This window comes from Manacus candei, unplaced genomic scaffold (genome assembly GCF_025592945.1).
Source record: "Manacus candei isolate 608988 ecotype Guabito, Panama unplaced genomic scaffold, ASM2559294v1 h1tg000047l, whole genome shotgun sequence".
NCBI classification, from domain to species: domain Eukaryota; kingdom Metazoa; phylum Chordata; class Aves; order Passeriformes; family Pipridae; genus Manacus; species Manacus candei.
The window spans coordinates 9649896-9668804 of record NW_026138095.1 but is presented as its reverse complement, the minus strand read 5'-3'; the positions used below and the strand labels follow the sequence as shown (position 1 = coordinate 9668804).

The following is an 18909-nucleotide window of genomic DNA, read 5'->3' as shown; positions in this document are numbered from 1 at the left end:
AATTCTACAAACGTCTCAGGAGTAAATTTATCATCTGATTCTCGAAGCTGTGATCTGCAGAAATGTAGGCCACTGGCACCGCTGATGAACTTGAAATTAAACTTCAAAGGGAGAAAAACCTGACATTCCCAATTGTTTTAATAAAAGGAAAGGAAAAGACAGCTTCAGAAGTTAGTTTTATTAATTGTGGGCAGGGTCCCTGAGCAGCTCCCTGGCCCTGGTGCTGTGGTACGAGATAAATCTGCGGCGCTGGGCCCCGCGCTGACAAGATCCGCCGTGGGACGTTGGGTACGGCTTTGGGAGGACCACCCAGACACACAATCCCGTGGAAAACCTCTCCCCCAGCACCACCAGCTAACAGGGGACATACAGGCCAAAACACAGCGCCTGAAAAATTAAATCCTTGCCAACAACTTAAAGAAGAAATCCACCTTTTACGAGAAGACAAGCCAAAGGCACTTACTGCTCAGGAGATGCTCAGTGTTGTCAGATGCTCACTCTGCTCCGGTCCACCAGCAAATCTGTTTCTGTCCCAGTTCAAGAGGCCTTTGGCAAAACTGATACTCCAGAACGAGAAAGCAACTTGCCTTTTACCCACATAAAAACATTTCCATGCCCTGGACAGCAGAGAAGCTGTTCTCTAGTTGCTACACTCCTCCACTGCAGGAAGGGCCCGTACGGGGAGCGTTCCCATCTTCTGGGATATTTATGCTTTGCTTTCACTCCATCTGCTTTAAAATATCACAAACTCGGTGTTGAAAGCAATGGATCAGACCAGTTCTCTCTGTGTTCAAGCCTTGGCTATGTTTCTCACACAGGCTGATGCTGAAGTGTCTCTAACAGCTCTCCAGTCCCAGGAACACTCCAGTTTCTGTCTGTGCTCCTCAGGGCACTGCTCACAACCCAAACTAACTCGTATGTAAGAGCAGAAAAGTTGAAACAAATCACTGTGCACTTCCAGTACCTGCAGCTGTTACTTTGGAGCACAAAGATTAACATTTCAGCAACCAAGTCCTCCCTCCATCCCACTGCTGGGTCCTGCAGGACGCTGAGCCACAAAGGCACCGAGGGGAGAGCAGGAGAAAACCAGCCATGGACCCATATGGTTTGACTTAACATAAACTGATTAAAGGTATTTTGACTGGTTCTACAGCTAAATTACGTGCACCTGTTCCACACATTAGTAGCACCTACATCCTACTGCAAACACAAGGACACGGATCTGTGGATGTAAGACTCGAGAAGATTACATTTCACATGTTTAGCACTGGAACAGAGTAGATTTATTTATCAATTTCACAGTTTCCTTGAAATAAACCATTTACATTAAAATAATTCCACCTAACGTGCCATAAAAATAACATTTAAATACTCTAATTTATACCTTTTTATATAAATTGTACTGTTAATTTTATGACCTGTGCTAAAAATAATTTATCAGCATCCAGTTTGTGTTCTGAATTTTCAGGGCCAAACCATATGAATCATGAGAGAAAATATTCCTGCCTTTCTAATAGCTTTAATTTCAGTAATTAACCATAACAAATAAAGCCAGTCCATCTAACATGTCTAAACTTTTTTGATGCTTTTGTTAATTTTGCTCTGTCAGCTGGTCACCAATAGATACAGAATTTTTCTACCCGGTCTGTTGGTTCACACACTAGTCTGACACTGATTCAGCTTCAGTTTTGGGCCTGTCTGGGGCAAATAAAGAGATAAAAGGGTACTGTGAACACAAATATGGTAAACAATATATTGGGGGCACATCAGTACAGGTAGCTAGGACACGTTTCTAAAATTCTCTTTGCTTCCAGGTTAGTACAGAATAGCAGATAGAAAAAAAAATCAAAAGCATTGGATTGGAACAAATTATATAGTTTGGGGGGAAGAAAAAAAGGGACAAGTTTGTGAGCACACCAGTGATCCTTCAGATCTGAAACAGATGCAACTGCTCAGCACAGTTGGGCAGGGGAGGAGGCACTTTCTCTTTGAGCCTCATGGAAAAGTCAACACATGGGTGAGAAACACGGGGTGAGCGCAGCAACACTCTGGGAGGCAGCTGAAAACATGTGCATTTCCTCCAGCAAATAAAAACCATCCTGGAATGGGCACTGAGGACAAAGGAAAAGACTGCAGTGACTTGGGAGAAAGCCTGATTTCACCAGCAGAAGCGAGCCATCCTTCGAGCCAGCCACATGGAGCAGGTGTTGGATCCCTCCAGTGATGGGTTAACCTTGAAATCACCACACTGAAACCTGCTGAACCTCCCTCCCCTGACTTCACAACAGTGGTTTAGAAAGAATATACTGATATTGCCAGGTGTCAAAACAAACCCTGCAGCCACTTGAGCAGCAAAAGCACAGAGCACTCTCGTCAGGTGAGGCTGCCCAAAGTCATCCTGTCTTCTGCAGCAGACTTGGGCTCACACCTCCCAGCTGGCTCTGCTTAAGCTCAGCACAAACTGCACATGCTCAGCCTGTATAGATCTGACACCACCACACTGAGAATGTGGGGTATCCAAGTGTGTAACTCATGTCTAACTTCAAATATATGGTTACTAATTGCATGAACTACAGATTCGAACAACATTCCTAAATGTCTTTGCAATACATAAGAAATTCCAGGCCCTCCAAATGGAATTGCCAACCTGTTTAGCTCAGACTCACGGAAGCAAACCAACAGGAAGGGCTGAAAACAGGGGTCTTACCAAGGTCACCTTTCTGTCCTGGGCTGAGGGGTCTCACTGGGTCACCAGTACCACCTGTACCAGGCTGATGGGCACTGTCAGCAATCCCCTCCTGAGCAACACACCCATGGCATCCCTTCAAAGGATGCTACGTCTTCTTCCTAACATGAACAGGAGACAGTGGTGGCTGTAGTGACCCTCCCTCTATAACACCTCAAAGCAGGGTAATTCCATTTGGGAAAGATGGTTCATGTACTTCCCAATAATGAGATCTCCAGGTGTTATCTCACCCAAGAAAGGGATGTGCTCAGATGGACAGAACACTTGGCTTCCCTATCAGGCTGTTCAGAGCTTTAAATGTGGAAGCTGATAGTGAAGAATTGCAGAAGTACCTTAAAATACCAGGTGAGTGGATATCAAATGAGAGGCAGAGGCTGGTATGTGTGGAGAAATGTCAGTGTGGAAAAGAAGCCAATGAATTCCATTTTCCTGGAGAAAGGACATCAGAGGGTAAGAATAGATGAGTCTATGGAAAAGTCAGTCACTATTCAGAAATTATCTTAGCAAGAAAAGAAAATAAAAACAAAAGCTAGAGGCACCATACCACAGATAGTTGATTGCTGTGATTGATTGCTGTCCCAAGAGGTCTTATTAAATTTTAATTATCTTAAGGACTTGATTAATGAAATTTGCTGTTCTCAGTTGCACTCACTAAGAGTACATGTGTATGCAGGGACGTGCCTGTTGAGGGAGGGATGCTGCCCTGCACATACACTGCCACTGTACAAATCCCTTCTGTTCCCTCCTGTAGCCCTGTCTCCACCCTCTGGGATTGTAGTTTGAGTCCTCCTTTCCCAAAGAGAAGCTCATAAACCAAGTAAAGACAGAGACAATCACAGGTATGGAACAGGTTCCATGTAGTAGAACCAAGATGGAACAGCTTTCCTCAGCCTGGAAAAGGGCAAGAGAGGAAGAATATGAAAAATGCCATAAATGACACAGGGAACCAACAGGGAGGTGAGGGGTCATGGCCTCTCCCAGTGCTAAAAAGGGAAATTGGACAAATCTGTGGGAAAAGTTTTCACAGATACAAAGACATCATCATTATTTCAAGGAGCCCCTGACACAAAACCTGCTGGAAAGTCTTCTGAAAACATATCCTCTCATGTCTGTGATGTTTTGAAGGTTAAGAATCTACTACCATATAACTTTGTTACAGATTTTCACCTTCTAAAGGAAAAGAGCCTTTTCCATCTCCACTGCAAACAGTGTGGTGGGGAAAGCTCAAGGGATGATGAAAAGGAGAGGGAGCCTCAAGAGTGCAGGAGGGGGGAAGAGCTGGAGGCACTGACCAGACTTCTCCAGGAGTGCCCACCATCCCTGCAGGCACCCAGGGAGCTGGTCAGTACTGCCCAGCCAGAGAAGAAAGTCTCAACTCCTGGGACCTCCCACATCCAGCATCCTCCTCCCAGTGCTGCCAACAGGGCCAGGAAGAGACTAATGAGGAGACCCACCAGGTCTGAGACAGGAGGGGCATCCATGATTCCTGATGGAGAGAGAATCCTTGATCAGAAAGCCCTTTGGCCTGATCTGGCATGGGAGAAACTAAGAAAACAAAGCCTGCTTATGATTTAAAACAAGAGGGGAAGGCTTTTTGCAGTTACCTATAGAAGTGCTGTTTATGCTCAGCACTGAACAAGCACTGAACAGTTGAGTTTTCCCAAATTTTACTTAGAGAACGTTAAGCAAACCAACTCCACTGTTCCCCACGTCCCACCTGTGACAGTGACAGATCTCCAGCTTCAGGGATGCTCTGTGGACTCTGGATTTAATGCTAGTGGCATCTGAAGCCATAAAAATAGACTTATGGATAGTTATTGGAGCACTCTGCATCCTGCCATTCCGAACAACTCAGCAGCCTGGGATCTGTGTGCTGCCCTCAAATGGAAAAACCTGTTCATAAATAAGTCAGAACCCATCATAATTAAGCTACTTTCTGTATTGAAGATCATAATTGAAATCAAAGAGATGATTTACTCTGAAGATTTCAAGTGACATCTGCTGAAATAAAAATATAGTTTGGAAAAAGATTGTAAAAAGATGACTACGTTATTACCAATAACTTTTACATCTGTCATTAATTTTCACTTGGTTTTATCTGCTCTCCTAGTCTGCATCCAATTTCACATTGACTTGTGTTTTATTACAATCCCAATGCGGATCCCATCAACTGAAAAGACTAATAATTGCCTATGAAATGCCTATGAAATGCAGCAAATAGCACGGATATTGTTTCCCTTTCCTTAGCCAAGCACAGGGGCTTGAAGCAACTGGCACAAAGGACCATCAACGGGCTCGAAACTGCCTCTTTCCAGAATGTAAAGTGGCTACAAATACATCTGTGTGGAGCAGAACATTTCCCCCCAAAGCTGGAAAGAGTTAACCAAGTTACAGTGCTCGGGTCTGGGAATGACGCTGAAACGGCACAGGAACGTTCTCTGCCTATCCCAGACAAACTTCCCCCAGTGACCATAATTTAAGGCAACTTTTTAAAGAGCCCTTTAAAGCTCAGCTCTACAGAGAACTGCTCAGGCCTGTAATAGAATCTCTCTTGCCTTCCTCCCCTGAAAACACACCGAGCTCAAAAGGATATGTTTAACACCCAAGGGTCCTACCTGTCTTTAAGGAATTTTTATAAAGTAGATGGCTACCTCGGGCTATTTAAGTACTTTGTAGTAAGACATCAATGGCATGTATGGAGATATTCCTTTGATCATTACACCAGTGGAAAAAAATAAGAAAACAACCCCTAAATCTTCCACATATAAATTTATGCTTGGAACTCAGCGACGTAAGAATCATCATCCTACAAAACCACAAATAGTATCCAATTTAGTCTCTGTGTTCTCACTCATGTGATAGCCTTTGATATTCCCCAGGATGAAAAATGAATACATTTTACTACAAAGATGATTTGTGAACAAAGCTCTTTTTATTTTGGTTTATTGAAGAACAAGAAATCTAAAGTTAAAGGGGGAAATCAAGAGCTGGGCTAATTATTGACCAAAACCAATGATAAATGAATGAAATGCAGATTATCTCTTTTGTAATTTCTAGCAGCATATTTAAAACTTTTTTTTATTATTCTGTTTCCCAGTTCAAATTTCAAATTATCATTAACATGAGACAGAATTCAAACTGTTTTCACTTTCATTGCCTGCACTGAAAATACAGAACCGTCCTCCTTTGGCTGTATAATGAAAAGCCTCAACAAATAAAAAGTTACACGAGCTTTATTTTCAGGGCTGCTCTTGAAGAGGATAGGAGGATGTGAACATCTGTGAAAAACAAGTGCAGAAAGAAGACTAAGATATGTAGATAAATCATTAGTTATATTAAGATATGAAACAGGCACCCAAAGAATGGCATAAAATGTAAATGAACTTTTGGATCTGGTCTCTTAATTTGACAGCTGTTTGACAACTGCAAAATGGAAAACTGACCTCAGACAACTGTGTATAAATGAGACTATTAAGCAGAAGAATTTCACATGGAATGATACAATATACACCGCAGTAACTCCTCACAGGGGAATAGATAAATGCAGACTGGAATTTTTATTGTCTTTGAAGGTGGTGATGCTAAAAAGACTTGAATTTCACAAAGAGGAGCTCTATGTTACATTATCACAATTACTGCCACTTTCTGAGACCCAGTGACTGTCGCCTGCACAAGGAACGATCACAAACAACCCCCAGGCACTGGAAAAAAACACACCCAAGGGTTTGTATCCAACACACCCCCAGCGTCTGGAGACACAGAGGAAAACGTCTTCTGCACCAGAGCTGCAAATCTGAAGCCAGCAAAAGTCAAGGGGTAACTCCTTTGAGGGCTTTCTTTGGAAGTTATGGGTAGTCACAGTTACACACGGAATCTGTGTCACCAGAGCAGCACCAGAACAGACACTGATCCGTGCAGAGAGTGGCTTAAGGAAATATCCTGCAGTTTTGGCCCCTATGGAGAGATCTTCTTGGAAGGAGTGGCAAGGCAGGAAGGGGGGAAGCTTCTATTGTGAATGCCTGAAGCACAGCTTAAATCTGATCCTCTCAGCAGTAACAGAGAATTAAACAGAAAACAGGGAGAAAGCCTAGTTTTAGGTGTAACCAACCATTTCTACTCACTGTTCTGCTCTAGATCCCACTGAAAAGGGCAGATCCTTCAAGAGCATCCCCAAGCAACAATTCTTCCCATTCTACAGCAATGCAAAGAGCGATTTGTGATAAATATGTTTCATTCCAAAGCATTTAAGCACTTGGCTCTTCCTTTTATTTCTCTCTTTGGGACTAATACTTAAAATCAGCCTTTCCTACCTCTCTTTTTAACCACAAAAAACCCCACAGAGGTTGCACAACCCGCAACAGAAGAGACAAGAAAACCACCCAAGCACTTGCAGCAAAATCCAGACTTGAAAAGAAAGGTTACAGCTCTCTGAGCACAAAAGGTTACAGTGGCAGCAGCCAAAGCAAAGCAGCTTTGGGGAGTCAAGTGAATCCAAAGGCTGGACTTCTGGATTAAAAAAAAAAGCATTTAGAATATCCTGAGCTTGAAGAGACCCACAAGGATCATCAGTCCAACTCCTGGCCCTGCACAGACACCCCAACAATCCCACCCTGTTCCTGAGAGCAATGTCCAAACCCTCCTTGACCTCTGTCAGCCTTGGGCCGTGACCACTGCCCTGGGGAGCCTGTTCAGTGCCTGACCACCCTCTTTTGTTCATTTCTAACTTGCCTTTTGCTAATAGCTCTCATTCTTGTTTTCAAGAGACATTAAATAACCATCTCCTAAATGTCTTCTCCCTGCCAGTTGTGTTTTTACAGACCTTCATCACACTCTGCCTGTCACCTACTTAATGCTATTCTAATTATGGCACTGTATTAATACCACTGATTTATTCTTACACAATCCCAGCACAAAAATAGCTCTTAGACTCCAAGAAGACTAGTCCTAGATATGACCAGAGCTGTGGGACCACATCTGTACAACGACTTGAAGGAAGTTTGTCCTTCACAGGTTATCCATTTTCTCTGACTGTCGCAGTAATTCCAGTAAAATACTTTAACTCTCCCTACAAAACCTGCACTGCTCATGAGCCTCTGCATCACCTCTTGGCCCCACTTCAAAAGAAACTTCAGAAACATCCAGATCAGGAGGGAGTTGAAGTCAACCGTCATCTTACAGGGGAGGCACGAATGATTTCCACTCCGAGGAGTGGTCCTCGCCCCCAAGACTTTAATCAAGGATGAGGAATGTGAGCTCAACACACAGATTGGAGTTCAGCATCTCCCCATTAGGGCTGGAGCTCTGCCAGCTGATAATTTGCATTTGCCCCTTCCAGACAGGGCTCTGCTACTTATCCTCAAACCAACGGGAACTTTGCTTGGCGTGAGGAAAACTCAGCTGAGCAGAAGGAGCTCCCACTGCTGGGAAGTATCCGAGAAGGACAGGAGGAAGACTTTGGGAATCCAGATGTAACCAGCACAAGCAGCAAGGGAAACACAGCAGAGCCCTCCCTTCACTGCAGCTTTATTTTCTACTCCCAATCCTTGCTGCCTAAGGCATTTCAGACAAACACTTTTATAATGGATGCCCTTCAAAGATAATATTTTGCTTTTAATGCCCTTTAATAAACACAAGGCATTCTAAGTCTTAATGCAGCTTGTAAAAGATTATTATTTTTAAAAGTATCTGATTTCAGAACATAAAAATGAGTTTGAAGCTGAACTATCCAGCCTGCTCTCAAATGCCAGCACCTTTATGGTACTCTCTGAAGTTACAAGGGATTGTCATGTCTCTGTTAGGAGCATCAACATAAATCTCGACTGTAATAAGAAAGAAGTCTTAAAAGGAGAATTATAGGGACAGATTTTCATCTTCTAGAAGTCTGGTTTACTTCAAAAATTTACATAATCTATACAGATCCAGGCAGAGTTAGCCTTTAGTGACCTGAGAATACCAAACCTCAGAGATTTGCAGACACGTTTGGTTTAAAGTCAAAGCTTATATTATTAAGCTGCTATAACTCTTACATCTCCATCCACGTGTCCCATTTTATTTCTTGTCTTAGTTTAATGATACTTCCAGCATGTCTTGAGCTTTTTAATCTGGATGATGCACCTAATGATTTTGGTATTGAAAACTAACCTCCTCCTTCGGTTTCCATGCAGATCCCATAAAAGCCAGAAGAAATGGATTACTGCCCAGAGCTGTGGTTTACTCGTTCATTAAACAGCTTATGCTTAGAATCCTCTTAAAAAGTCACTTAGTGGTAAATGGCTATTCGACACTACAAATAAAAATTGTCTAAAAGAATTTACTACAGCTTTCTATTCATACCACTGTTATAATCCCACTGGGGATACTGCTGAATTTTTTGGTGTAATTTGGACGGGCTGTTTCCCACCAGAATCCAAGAAACTGTGGAGCAATATATGTACATATAATCTACACATTCCCAAGGAATGTGTCAGATGCCCACGTACTTAAGGCATGAAGAATTTTCAAACAAAAAAAATCCGGCAGTCAGCAACTGTGGGTAGAGAGATCTTTTTAGGACAACTGACAAATGCCCCAAGAGTTGGCAACAAGGGTGTTGTACATGCCATGTGTGCTCATCCTGCCATAAATTAGGCAGATCACGAACTGGAAACCCCTTGCGCAGCGTAGGCACGTTTCCAAGAATCAACATACCTTGCCAGTGCCTGGAGCAACATCCACCCCAACCCGTGAGCAGTAATACAGGGAAAAATTAAGAAGCATTCTATGAGTAAGAATATTAATCAGCATAAATCAAGCCTCAATGAGGTTCTTGTTTCTTCGGGGATGTGACGCGGGTTGATTTTCAGCCGGCTCTCAGCTGACGCGGCTCAGGAGCTGAACCAACACTCACAAGCTTTGACAAATCTTAATACTTCCTGCAGCACTTCCAAGGTTCAGTTAAGTCACGTCCAGAAAGAAGATGGATGGTCCTTGAGTTTTTACATGCTTAATGCAGCTTGTTTCCATTCAAGACTACATCTCTCACGACAATAACTACCTTCTTTGATTTCCACACACTAATCAGCTCGGTTTTCAATCTTCTCTCTATGCTCCCCTGAAAAAGCAAAGTGACTCAGAGAAGTGTTTTGGTTTTTAGAGGCAAACCCACATACTTTCACACTCTGTAACTTCCCAGACTGCAAACTCTGCTGGACACACATCATTACCTTCTTACGCTGGAAAAAACACCAGACTCCCAAGACACTCTTGCAATACAGATATTAAATTATAAAATTCTGTGCTACCACCACAGATATGAAGGGAAGGACCCTCTGTTACCTGTATCTGCTGTGACCTGCAGACTCTACTTCAGACCTGTTACAATGACTTCAAAAAGTTCATCTTTAAATGCCAGAGGAGCAGACAACTATTGTATACAACAGGGAGTTTTCCAAACTGGAACCAAACCCAGCCATTGGTGCATCCCTTCTGTCAGAGAGTGCCTTGTCATGTTCCCCGTGACCTCCTACCCTGACAATCCTAGAAGTGCTTTTCCAACAAACTATTTATGGAGTTTGAAGGAAAAATCAAAACAATTATGTCACTGTGATATCTGTGCCAAACTACCAGGACAGTGAAATTCTATTTAAAGATAATAGAAAGGGATTCATGTGACAAAGGAAAGAAGAATTGAAAGAATTAAGCACTTCTTACTACACTGTCATCAGACTTTCCAGTATTAATTATTGCATGGGCTACAGAGACATTCACCAAATGTGCACCACAGATGCATCTGGATACACCAGGCTCCTACAGAAACCTAAAAGGTCCTCCTGAGCTTCCTCACATGAAAAGTCCCCAGAAAACAAGAGTTTCACCTCTCCAACCTCACAGTGGCAGCAGTCCCAGCAACTGCACAAGGATGGTCCTTTCCACTTCCAGTGGGAACATCCATACCAACCACTCCTCCACCCTTTCCTAGGAAAAGGTGTGCCAAAGACCCTCCCCATCCCATTCCCTATAACCCAGACATGACTCTTCCTTCTCCCTACTCGGCTACAACAGAGATGATTCTCATGGGACACCTGCCTGCCTCAACCCCACCCCTGAGCTGTGCCACATCAGCTCAGAAGAATCCACTTTGCACTGGACTTTCCTGTAAAATCTTGCAGTTTGGGAAAAAACAAGTCAAAAGCCACACAAGATAAATGAACACCTTGCAGCCCATACAAACAAGAACATTCCAGTGCTTGCTCCAGTCCTACTTGCTCCCACCAATCTTTGCTGCAGCTCTCTCCCAGCCTTCACAGTCACAGTTGTTGATGAGCAGAGTGTGTAACAAAGTCAAAGCAGAACAAAACTTTGTCTCAGCAGCACAGCAGTCATGCAAAATTCAAGCAAGAGGACTTTTACTCCATTTTACTGCACATAAATCCTTTCCAAAATGAAGACAGAGTAGAATCTGGACTCGTGGCAGTTATGCAGTACTTTTTAACAATGGAAATTTGAAGAGAACCCTAAAATAATTCAAAAGGAAAGGGAATCTAGGAATGCTCCGGGTTTGTGTTTCAATGAGTTATTCCCTAAAGAAATGGTATTGGTAGAGGGTTTCAGGGAACCAGGAAATAATTTCCCTTCACCCTTGTGAGTTGTACTTCACCACGTTCTTGCTCTTTTTTTGTACTGCACAGTACACAAGGTCCTGGATTGCTGTTTCTGCAACTGTCAGGAGTCTAACTCAAGGCAATAAACAGGATGAATATGGCACCATTTAAATTACAAAAGGCAAATGACATTTCACTACTTATCTAATAAGGTTAGAATTTAATACTTGCATTGCTGGAGAAATTCTCAGCTATTTGGAAATGTCAAAACACGTATTTAAAGACTGACAAAAAAATATCAAGTGGTTATTTTCACTTTTCCTTCTCTAAGCTTAGAAAGCCAATACCCCTATGGATCAAAAGGCCAGATAAATCTTATTAAGCACTAGGTTTTCCCTTTTGTCTAGTCCTCTCCCCACATTCCATCATTTCAGTCCTTTGAAATTCCTTTGTTCTGCCTGTGATCAGGGCTTCCGGGGGAAATCTGGCATTGGATCTAAAGGGAACCCCACACCACTGAAGTATTCCTGACAATCCATCATTTGGTAAATGACTCCTTTCTTTTCCCCCTACCTCGCTTGCCCCCCAGTATTTCCAGGGAACCCGTGAGTGTGGTGCTAAGGGGACCAAACTGTTGCATCCAAATGCATCACTTGGAGGATCTCTGTGTGCACAGAAGGGGTTTCTGCAGTTACCACCCAAAAGCTCCTGTCCATCACACTGGTGTTTCAGAATAACAACAGGAATTTCCTGTGTCTTCACCCCCAGCCCATGTCCATCACCAGTGCCTGCTCGGATGAAAGGACAGTTTGAGCTGGAGAGAAAGAAAACAGAGGAACACAGGGCTGGTTCCTTTCCTGCAGCCCCCACACCAAAAACTCCCCTTTACCACCCCCTTTCTGGTGTTCATTTGGGACATCAGCTGCTCACCAGAAAATGTAACCAGGGAGAAAAAAATGAGCACCCACCACCAACTGCCTGTTAACAATGGGACCGACTTTGTGCTGCCACAGAAAAAATTCCTTTATAAATCAGGAAGCATGATGAGCCAGAAAGAAGAGGCACAATTAAATACATTTTTTTATCCCCTATTTATGTTTTTGTTGGATTTTGATATGAGATGTAATAGAAGAGAAAGAATCAAATCAAAACATTTTGATTTGAACTCCCCTAAAATCTGAAGCTTTATGCTATTAATGAGAGCCACAGAGGGAGGCAAAGTAGTAAAAAAGGTGTCATTATACTTAATTTTGCTGAACATCACACTTTGGTGACTGGGGTCCCTCAGAGCTATGGAAAACCATCCACTTTCTTTCAAAGACCCTTCAAGTACCACACTCACACAAGACACACATGAGCAAAGAGGAAATTCTTCCAACAACGACCTGCATTAATTTATAATGTTTTCCCAAACTCCTTTATCAAGTTTCTGTTGTAGGTCAAACCATTTATGCTTTGCAAAGACAATCTCTGCGTTTGAAATTTATCGTCCCTTCCGAAGTTGGTTCTTGTTAGTGCCCAGCATTTTCACAGCTCATGAGATCCATCCTCCCGAGCCGAGCCATTCCCACTCGGCATCAAGGATCTCACCACACTAACTTGATCCAACTGCTGCAATTATGGATCATCTGTCAGAGCCCTAAGTTATGATCTCCAACGACAACTAATGAAGGCTGCCTAGCAGTTAAAATATCAAAGCACATATATCAGCACACTTTGGAGCCCAGGATAGACTTCTCTTGTATTTATTATCCACTGTAATTTCCATCCCGGGCTGCCTCCGCCACCGCCAGTCCCGAGCCCGGCACCAGGTTTTAATAACCCCTCCTGACAGTCGTTTGATCGCTGGGGGGGGCAGATGAAAGGCCAGGCCGGCTGCTGCAGGCACCGGGCTCAGTCAAAACAAAGGGACTTCAGAGGCAGACAGAGATGCATCAGGTGTGAATCCCAAATGAGCAACCGGGAGTGCGGCTGATTGACGAGCTCCCATTCCCCGCCCGCCAGCGGGATCACTCCGGAGGCAGGAGGGGAGAGGTGCTATGAGCCAGGCATGAAATATTTGGAGCTGGAAAGCCAAGACCTTGGAAAGTCATTTTAGGCTCTTTCTAAATCACTTTAATCATTCGAGTATCTCATTTTTTAAATAGGCTGGATGGAGAGAATTTTGTTGGCGTTTAAAGCCAGTTCTCTGGTTCCAACACGGCAGTGCAGTTATCTGGGAGGGGAAGGAGCAAAAAAATAAGTTTTCAGAGCTTTCAAAAGTGGATGAGACAGAACTTTGAAGAGATTACTTGGGAAAAAGCTCCTGCACCGAGTAGAGGTGGGCTGGATGATCTGACAGAGGTCAGCTCCTCCAGCTCAGAGCAGAGCATATTAATAAATGTTAAGCATCAGAATAAAAAGTTCCCACTCCATGCCTTCAGACATTCAATAAAACACTTATTTGGTAGGACAAGTTTAAGCACAGTGAGATAACACCAAGAACACACTTGGTTTGGGCAAATATAAAAAGAACTGTTCTCTTTTGTGTTGAATTTCTTTACTGGGAATAAAGAGAAAGGGGGCTGAGGGGCTGCCAGGCTCCTGCTATTTTATTTTTCCACTTCTTCAATCTATCACTAACCACCAGTGTCTCTGCATTAGTTTAACCCTTGGGGTGGTTATTTTTTCCTATTGCTTCAATCCTTATACCAGAGTTCTTACAACAGGGGTTTTTGTGGGCAGCAGGAGAGGGGAGGATTCTCCCCCTCTGTCCTGCTCAGGTGAGACCCCACGGGCAGAGCTGCCTCCAGCCCTGGGGTCACCAACATCAGAAGGACATGGAGCTGCTGGAGCAGATCCAGAGGAGGCCATGGAGGTGCTCCAAAGGCTGGAGCCCCTCAGCTCTGGAGACAGGCTGGGAGAGCTGGGGGTGGTCACCTTGGAGAAGAGAAGGCTCTGGGGAGACCTTACTGAAGCTTTTCAATACTTAAAGAAGACTCAGAAGATGAGAAAAGGCTTTTTTATCAGTGCCTGTTGTGACAGGACAAGGGCTGATGGTTTTAAAGTCAAAGACGAGAGATTTAGACAAGATATAATGAAGAATTTTTTTTCAATGAGGATAATCCAGTGAGTGGATTAAAAACTGGAGAAAAGGCTGCTCTATTTTGACTTCATTCAGCCTGGTGCCCATCACTGCAGCATCCAAATGACCTTCACAGTTTGTCTTAATATCAAAGATCACACACAGGGCCCATAGGCTGGCAACTGAACTGAGACCCTGAATTTCACTCCATTATTTTAACACCAAACCCATCCCTCCCACCCATTACAGCCACATTTCTAAGGGATCACCCCTGTCAAGACAGGATGACATTAAGAGCAAAACGCAGCCATCAGCTCAGACCCTGAAGGGACAGGGATGTTAACTTACATTTGTTCCCTCATGCTGCCTCACATATTTACTGTACTCCTCATTTTCAGCTCTCTGACTTCAGCTAAGACACTCGGCCCAGCCTGTTTCCTTTTCAAGGTACCATCAGTCAAACTCAAGCACATCATTTTATCTCTCGGTTACTAAATTCAAACCATTTTAAACATCCTGCTTTCATCTTTGGAGCTCTCTCCCACTTTTTAACCATGCTGCAGTTACAGAGGAATGTACTTGACATATAAAACGTGCATGTGATTCCTTGAACATTTTAATGCCGTGTATTGTGTTGTAAACATCTCTTCATGTTTTATCTCCTTCTCCATAAATCAGAGCTGACTATCTTAGAAGTTTCAAAAATGACATGTTTTCTCCCTAATATAAATGTAAGGCTCCACTCCTTGAAACTTGAGTCAGCTTTCAAAGATCATCAAAAACCAGAGCTACGAAAAAGCAAAAGATTATCAACTAACGTAATATAATTTTCTCCCGCTCTATTTCCATGACAGCCTGGAGTAGGGGAAAAAACAAGTTACAAAATTGGTCTTCCCCAATCAGAAAACCAAGTTTTGGTTATTCTGTCTTGTGACTTGTAAGGAACAACACTTATTGGGTATCCATACCAATACACAAGCCTGAAAGAGTTAGGAATACAGACAGTATAAAAGTGATAGACTAGGAATAATTGTTTGTTCTATTAAAAATTATCGTGCAGTGTTTATAAGATGAAACCCCAGAACATATTTCTATTTCCTTACCACAACTGCAATTAATAAGGCTGAGCCCTTCTAATGAGATTTTCTGGAGGTTTTGGCTAGCTTAGGAATGGTAGAGACAAAATGTGTCTCAACCTATTCCTTGGTAAATGCATTAAGTGCCTGTTTTTTTTTTTAATTAAACCCCACTGTAAAATATTGGTTATTTTCAAAAGGCAGAACACCAATAAAAAACACCTGTCCGGAATAATTTTAAGTTACTTCAAGGATGGAATAAAAAAAAAAAAAAAGAAAGAATGCCATTAGAAAAAGAGGGAAGAAAAGGAAAAAAAAAAAAGAAAAAAAGAGGCAAGCAGTTTTAGCAGGTGGGACTGAGAAGTGGTGACATGTTGTAGTACAATTCCGAAGGGCCGGAGGACATAACGCGGTGTCGGGTGATGTGGAAGAGAACCAGGGAGCCCCGGCTGTGGGAGCCACGGCGATGCTGGATGAGGTGTGAGCTACAGCCCTGAAGTATTGTGATAGCCAGGGGTGAGGCAGAGGCAGAACTGCTGCTGGAGGACAAGGCAAATAAAACCCTATCTGTTCCCCGGCACCTTCCCGCGGGGGTTTCCTCCCGCGCAGCCCGCGGGCCCAACGCGCTGCGCAGGGAAACCCGCCGGTATTCAGCCACATCCCCAGAACTCACAGCATCTCCCACCAGCCTGGCAGAGTCTGCTCCTCTCAAACTACTGTCTGACATAAATTATTCCGAGATTCTTCTCTTGACGTTTCCTACACAAATGTTTCCAGGAGGACCTTGCTGTACAACGGGCACCGCGTTTCCCCTTTGTACCTCTTGTCCGTATCTTCCAGGGTATTTTCCAACACAACCTTTTCACTCTCAAGTCACAAAAACAGTAAGTCACCAGCTTCTTAAAAATCATTATTCAAGTTGACAGAATCGCCATGAAAATACACTCCTTCTATTTGCAAATTTAGAATTTGTGGGTTGTGAAACTTGTTTGTAAACACACACCTTTGGCTGATAAATATCCAGATTGTACTTCCATAAACAATTAAAAAATACAAAGTTGTCAGTTTACATCAGGTTTTTCTATTGCTTTCTTGTTAAAGACAGTGAAAGTGAGGCAAGAACCTCGACTTGGGCACATTTTTGTAACTTTCTGGCTCTTGCAGTCAGGAAAAAATAGGTTTAAAGTATGACATACAACCATCTGAAATCAAGGAGAAAGTGACAATTCGAAGATTATTTCAGATGAATTTTATAAAAGAAAAAAAACCAACCCAATGCTTTGGTCTCTGTGCATTACTTAGCACAGGCCTGGCTCACTCTCATTAATTAAGTCAACTTAAATAGTTAATTCAGCTTAATTCACTTGGGGTAAAACCCTCTCAGCTCCTACCAGATTGCTAAACTCAAGTGATTGAGAAAAGGAAAAAAGGATTAAAAAAAGCCCAAATCACAGAATGTGAACAGTTAAAAGTTTGTATCAATACTTCCACGAGTGTTACAGAATCCTTATTACATTTTCACAGGACCAGGCTCCTCACATCCTGTCCTAAATCACGGGCAAGAATCTTACACAATCGACACTTCACCTTCCCACGACATATTTGGGGACTGTAAATCGTGCACACAGATTTATCAGGGAAACGAGGAGTGGGAAAGATGAGCTGCCCTTAAAGATGTACAGATTTATGGCACTGTGGGAAGTGGGAAGACGGTTATCATATAAAAAGGTCCTTAAGGGATCGCAAGGAGCACCGAGGGAAACATGAGTCATGAGCTGCCAGAGAAGGGGATGCGTATGGGGAGCAATGGACAGAGCAAAGTAGCAATAAAGGAAGTTCCAAGTCAAATGTGCTCCTTCCCAAAGGTCGAGACGGATACCCCAGCTTAAAGTATTTATGGAAAATTAAATTCCCAGCCGGTTCAGACACGGCAACACCGGCAGAGGGACACTCAGTGACTGAAAGGACCCATTGATAAACAAGGTCATAGAGCAGAGCTCCTTCCTTCTGCTTCGTTACCAACTCTGCTCCTTTATTTTCTTTACTTGGAGCAGTTGCCTTGAAGGTCTCTCTACACAGCCACAGTGGCTCAACATGAGCAAATGTGCAAATTCAAAGTGTTCAGCTGAGATTGAGAAAGACGCTTTGTGAGGCTGGAGTAACTTGTAGTGAATAATTAGTGAATTACGAGCCCAAGCACAAAGTTACTGCACTCCTGACTTGCCCTTCCTATCCCAACAAGGCTCAGAAGTGTCCAGCTGCATATTACACCACAGGATTCCTGGTCCTCCCAAGTAATTCAATATTTTAAAAAGTGGCTTGCGGGAATTTAAAAAATTGCAGCTTTTGGGACAAAATATACTGAGCAACACGTGGATGCTGAAACAAAGAAAACCAGTTATTTGTTTGTGAATGTCACCTCTAGGAAAATCTATCAAAATCTCAGGACAAGTTGCACAGGAAAATCTAAATAAGCAATAATTGATTCTCTCAGTCCAGTAGTATGCATATCAAAGGTGAAGTAAGTGCGACAGTAAATATTTCAAAGGATAACTCACAAATGGGTTTTTTAATATTAAAAAAGCAGTAAAGCAAAAAAGTGAGGTAAAAAGCACACCTTTAAAATTGTATCAAAACCCAAGAAAGCTTCACCTTATTTATGACAGCTTTTCTACCCAGCCTTTGTGTGAAAAATATGTAATGATAACCAAATGTATTCCTCAGAAAATAGTGTGACTTACTTAAAATTATTTTTTAAGGCTACCTAGGTGTTTTCAAGTTAGGCAGGCTACATAAATATTTCCAAGCAAGTAAAAACCATGCAGCATCCTTCCAATTTTGCAGAGAAAACAGACACAAAGTTAGCTGCCTGCCCCAGTTTTAAGCTCAGTGAAAACAAACAGTAAAACCTGTAAAAACAACAAACAGGACTTACTTCAGGCTGAACAAGAAGTATGCTGATGGGTGCAAGCCCAAAAATCACACTGAGTGCCTACAACTGAGGTGTTCCAAGGTGTAAACATCAGAGCCCAAATCAAACAAGTTGAGTCAACCAGGAAACTTCCATTACTGGGGTCTCAGGACTCACAAGTGATTGCTGAAAACATGAAGTCCCATCACTGCTACTGCTGCTTCTTTTTCCAGGCCATATTTATACAACTGAGAGTGACTGTGGCTACTGCGCTTTGTAACTCTGTTCAACACAAGTGCTGTTACCTCTTCACTGGTTGAGCTTTCCTTTGGGATGGAGGAAGAGCCCAACTGCAACTTTGCTTCACAGCTGGAGTGCAGGAGAGCTGAGATCAGCATCAAGCTCCACAGGCATGTTGACACATGCAGGGAAGTTGAGGCACCCGGAACATCATCATGGAACAACCTCCACAGGACAGAGATTTTCAGTACCTCTGCAGATGTGCAGGAGATACCCTGACTCCAGCCTGGGCA

The 18909-nt window shown here is 42.9% G+C and overlaps 1 protein-coding gene across 1 annotated transcript in view; it reads right to left on the bottom strand.

Moving 5' to 3' along the window:
• The window catches only part of LOC127475573 (protoheme IX farnesyltransferase, mitochondrial), a 103680-nt gene that overhangs the window by 72279 nt on the left and 12492 nt on the right, over positions 1-18909 (bottom strand). The window lies entirely within an intron of this gene.